This window comes from Cyprinus carpio, chromosome A2 (genome assembly GCF_018340385.1).
Source record: "Cyprinus carpio isolate SPL01 chromosome A2, ASM1834038v1, whole genome shotgun sequence".
Taxonomy (NCBI): domain Eukaryota; kingdom Metazoa; phylum Chordata; class Actinopteri; order Cypriniformes; family Cyprinidae; genus Cyprinus; species Cyprinus carpio.
In genome coordinates, this window is record NC_056573.1 from 5425875 (window position 1) to 5431665 (window position 5791).

Consider the following 5791-nt stretch of genomic DNA (forward strand, 5'->3'; position numbering starts at 1 on the left):
TCACAGGATCTCAACATAGCAGCCACATGTTTTTTGTAGGTCAGTAATATACATCATTTACATTATCAGGCTAACATTTTTTTTTGGCTAACGTGTTCCCCTGGGAATTGAACCCACAACCTTTTGCGCTGCTAACACAATGCTCTACCACTGAGCCACAGGAACACATCAGTTTAGTAATATTTGTCATATTTACTATTCATTTCTTTAGAGGTAAAATTTTTAACAGTGGAAAAAGTTACTTGATATACCATTAAAAATACCCCCCCCCCCAAAAAAAAAAAAAAAAAAAAAAAAAAAAAAACAAAACAACAAAAACGGATGAAAAATGGATATGGTGATGTTGGTAATCAGCTCCAACAGAGCAGTGATTGGAGAAAAGAGATCCTTCTCACAGCCAAAAATGTAACTAGGGAAACGTGAAAAGAAAAAACGAATGATATTTATGATGCGTGACCTATCATCAAGCAAATAACTGTATTATGTAAAGTAGACTGTGTCAATACTTATCTTGTTAGGTCTAAAGCCGAGGCTTGTGGGTAAGCGCTGAACATCTGACCAATGAGCTCACAGAGCTGAGTCACCAGTGGAGCAAAGTCACGGAGAAGGGTCTTCAGTGATGTCTCAAAGACAGCACACACCGCCTGAGACGAGGTGAGAGAAAAGTGACTCTTACAGTACACACAAACACACACGTTCACAAACACTGACCTCGACCACGTCCGGTTCTTTTAGCCACTTGTTGAGAATGGTCTGGATCAGAGGGAAGGCCTGCTGCAGGACAACCACCACCTGAGAAATGCCCAGAACAGCTGTTGGGTGTTCATTTAATGGGTCTGTTTGATTCAAACATGCGTTCTAATGAACAATAGCTGACTGGAGTTTGAGTCTTGATGGGCTGTCATACCGGGTTGTTGTTGTGTGGCTGTGTTTGGACAGGCCTCATGACCTCCAATCTTTCGCTTTGCTTGTTTAGGTCAAATGTGGAGAAGAGACTGGCCAGCAGGCCGAGGATGTGGACAATAGGAAGCTTATTACCAGAGCTGGGCTGCATCAAAGGGTAAAAGAGAGAAAAAATGCTGAGTAAAAGTTACAGTTACAGTGTTACCAACACTAATCAAACACAATTGGACTTACTTTATGGATGTCTTTGACAAGCACTGCCTGAGACCAAAAAAGACTACAGTGAGCTTTGTACATTACTCCCTGACATTATTTGGCACAACTGTAGTGGCACTTCTAGACAAAATGTTTTTTTAAACCTGTGAGACAGACATGATGTCACTGGCGTGAAGGTAGAGGTCATGTCGACATTCTCGGCAGATTCCATGGACAGTTCCGGGTTTGAAAGGCCATGCAAGACCACAGGCAGGACACTCACCAACAAGAGTGAATGATCAGCCAACCACTCGGCCAAAGAGCCTACAAGAAATCATGACAGCAGTCAGTGACTTCCAACCCTAAGAATTAAACTTCACCATTAAAGACTTTTTAAGACCCACAGAAACCCTGATGTGTAGAATACACTTGCAAGTTATGCTTACAAATGAATAAGTGTACCTATGGTGAACATGATGGTCTCAGCCAGCTGAACATTGTTTGCTGTGATGAAAGGAATCAGACCCATCAGTCCTGGAATGACGTCTGAGTAACTGACATCTACTGTCTCAGCAATGGACTGAAACCCAAACAGCAGAGCCTCTACATGCTCCACGGGAGATATTGTTCAATATAATAGGCATTTATAAGACACTGCAACATTAGGACTGACTTGCCATGAGGAGAGGTGTGTTGTGTCCATCAGCAGTGTGCCTTGTTTATCATACAGGTTTCTGAGGACCTCTGGGCTCATACACATACATCAGAGTATCCGAGATGTCAACCCTGAAATCCAATTAAACTGGCTTATTATTGCATTATGATACAAATGAAAAATAAATGAAGACTGTATGGCTCTCATTTTAGAAGTGTGCATATGCTGGTCTTTTTAAGCAGCCTGCCTTGTGATATTAATGCTGTTTTAAGAGCACCAGTAAACACACCCCTAATTTTAAGTATTAAACTTTGTTGTATAATTCATCTCACACCATTTTCCATATATTGTACCTACAAACATCCCCCACATTGTAAAAAAGATGCACTGATAACTTAAATATACTAAATACATTTGCCCAAACACATTTCAGTTATATGCTATAAACACACTGTAAACACCATGGCTGAAGAAAATATACTTTTCAGATTGAAAATATACTGTATTTAGTTTAAACCCTCAAATGGCAAAATATAATACAAACATATACTTTATGGGGCAAAATCAATTTTCATTCTTAAATTTTAAATCTTAAAAAAACAATAGATAGTTTAGATATTATATATTAGATGTTCAAAAATACATTAGGGAATAGAATTAACTAAACCTACAGAATATATTTTAAATATATTTTAAAGTATATATATTTTGGAACATTATGTAGAAAATATACCTCATGGTGAGGCACTTAAAATGGAAGTAAATGGGGCCAATTCAAGGAGAATTTAAAGGCGGAAACGTGAACATGTAATTTTATACAATGACTTACATTTATTCTTCTGTTAAAACTTGTTTATTATTTGAGCTGTAGAACTGTTTAAATAAATGATTTTTACGATAAAATTATATAAACATGTATCCTGTTCATGTCTTGTCACTGCATTTTATGAATAAATTGGGTCCATTCACTTCCATTGGAAGCACCTAACTATTTTTGTTTTCATATATTATTTTAAAGAAAAACAGTGACCCCATTTGATTAGAGTATCCCTTAAAAATTTCAAAATGTGAATAAACATTTTGAACTTCGCAGTTATATTTCTTCCTTCTTAAAAGTCTAGTTTAACCTGTAGGTCCTGAACTGCTCTTGGTCATCTGCGGACCACGTGGCATAGTCCTCACCTCTGGGGAAACTGGCCTTCTGCAGCAGAACATCCACCAGCTGGAAGTACACAGGTCTGTAGATTTGTAGATAGAGCGTCTGCCCAGCATCCAATGACGTTATATCATCCTGAAACAGACTGCCAATTCAACACCAGCGGCACTCGAAACATCATATCTGCTCCAGCAGAGTCAAAGCAACACCAGTTGGCATCCAACTTGAGTGATTTTTCAGGGTGAACTTGTACCTGTAGGGTGTACCAGAATGTGAGCGAGGATAGTGTCCAGGTGTACCTGTGCGGGACATAATCATGCTCACTAGCCTGAAAGCCCTGCCAGCGATCCACCTGCTCCAGAAGAGTCCTGGGGAGTTGAGAGGGACAGCGAGAGATGATGAACTGGCCTTCTTTTTTTCTATGGGACATTTCGAAAGGATTATGAATCTTTCATGTTAAATATTATCAGACTGCTTTTACTGTGCTTCGATTTAATTATCTTTATTATGTGATAAAGTAGTATACAGGTGTAGAATTATAATGTCTGCAATTTTTCAGTTATTTTTCCTTAATATGAAAATAATTATCACCTTATCAGTTTTGGCATTTGAACAACACTATGGCATTATGGCAACAAAATATGCATCATCAAATACTATGCACATTTTATCAGAATATGTTAAAATGTTGTTCAGTTATCTATCAATTTTACTGCAAAAATTCCCCTGTACATAAAACAAACACTATAAACAGTGGCAACCTGCAATTGTTTCCTTAAAGAGTCATTTCTACCTGATTTACCTCATAAATTAATATATTTAGGTTAATTCAGGGATATTAAATAATATTTCTGAATAAAATACTTTTTACGATTTTTAGGTTACGATTTTGTTTTTGTACAATCCACAAACACTTTCTGTCTGTCTGACGGATAATACACTCATTATATTTAGGCCTAAACTTAAGATTTATGTATTTTTGTATTACATATTAACTTTCAATCCATTTAAATAGTTTTAACAAAAGCTAATAAACATGACAAAATGTGAGGCATATTTGTCAGTCATACATAAATAAGACGGGTAAGATTTCTGCAATCAAAAAATCGTGGCATAGTTTATTATTAACCATTTCTATGTCTTTTTTTATTTTATTTAAATAATCATATTCAAAATGCATTCATTCAAACTGCATAAATCTGCAAATCAGCATAAATCTTTTGTGAATCCATTGTGAATACAAAAACATTTATTCCGTTAAAAAGTATGAACTTGGTTAAAATATGACAAGTTGTTAAACATGCAATAATCAGTTAGTTAAAATGTATGAGATTGAAACAAATTAGAGGTTTTGGTGACATAAACCCATATTTAAACCTGGTTACTTATATTATATATTTATTTAAAACACATTCAGTTTGTTAGACATCTTAACTGTTCCTTACATGTATCATTTTTTATGCATTACTGACAAATATACCTCATATTTATATATTATTTTATGTTAAAACTGTGTAATCCAAATGAATGGAAATTTCCTATGCAATACAAATACATAAATCCTAAAATTTTGAGTAAACAATGATCTTATAAGATAAAGGAAATAATGTGATGCTCAGGGAAACAGACTGAACTATTAATATATGACAGGAACTAGTGCTTATTTTACCAGTACCTCTGACAGTCAGGCTGTGAGATAATGCTGACGATGGTCTCTACAGCTGTGTCAAACAGCTCAGACTCCTTCAGCAGAGCAAAGCAACTCTCCAGCAACCCCTCTCTGTCTTTTAAAGCAATGCCCAGCATGAGCCAGGAGGATACACACCTCAGCACCCACTCTCTGACCGGACAGGGTGCGTCCGGCCGCTGTAGTAACTGCTGGAGCAGGGAGCAGACCGAGCTCCAGTCCAGCCAGAGCGCTTCTCAGCTGGGAATGCCGAGAGGCCGGGATCCTGTTGCCTTGAAGCTCCTCAGGCAGAACGGCGAGAAGCTCTAGAAGTGCAAGGCATCGGCCTTGACCCTCAGCCTCTGTCACTCCCTCTCCAGGCTGGAAGGCACACAGACTGCCGTCGGCCACGTTTGGGGTAAGATGTGAAGGACCAAAGAGGCCAGAGCGATACAGAGCCTCGTCAGCACCATCTTAACCCTAACCCAAACTGGCCAACCTGAGCGATGAGCTGCGAGCGGAGCGAGTCTAACTGACCGGGTGGGAGGTCAGACCAGTGGTGGGAGATTTTACCATGCAATGACCATGCCCCAAAGAACTGGATCTCAGGAACCTAATGTGAAACCAAATAAAGAAGAACTATGAATGTAATGCAATGAAATTCATACCTTTTAAAGTGTGGTGTAGTCAAACCCACTGCTTACTTTGTCTGGCTGGAGCAAAGCCCAGCAGAAATGCCAGGCTTGTGGTGATGCTTGGGCTTGTGTGAGCCACTTTTGGACCACATTCTTCTTCTCCATATCAGGGTCTTTACTATGAAGGTCTATTACTATACTACTGCTGAAGAGCCTGCAGAACATTAAGAGACCAAAGATGATTATAATTTCACTACTTGTCAAAAGGTTGAAATCATTAAAAAAGAAGTTTCTTATGCTCACCAACAAAAAACAGTAATACTGTGATTTTTCTATAGCGTTTAAAAGAACAGTTTTAATTAAATTAAATATTATATATTAATATGTTAAATATTAATGTATTACATTATTTTAAAATATATTTTTTCTTGTGATGGCAAAGCTGAAATTTTTAGCAGCAATTACTCCAGTCCTCAAACAGTTTTTGCTGCCTAATATTTTTTGTGGTAATGTGACAATCCATATATAAAGTTTGGGTAAGGTAGGTTTTTTTTTTAAGGAATGAATACTCTTATTCCGTA

The 5791-nt window shown here is 37.5% G+C and overlaps 1 pseudogene; it reads right to left on the reverse strand.

The window, feature by feature from the left end:
* Positions 1–331: 331 nt before the first annotated feature.
* LOC109107758 lies at positions 332–5375 on the reverse strand (annotated as a pseudogene).
* Between the last annotated feature and the right edge of the window lie 416 nt (positions 5376–5791).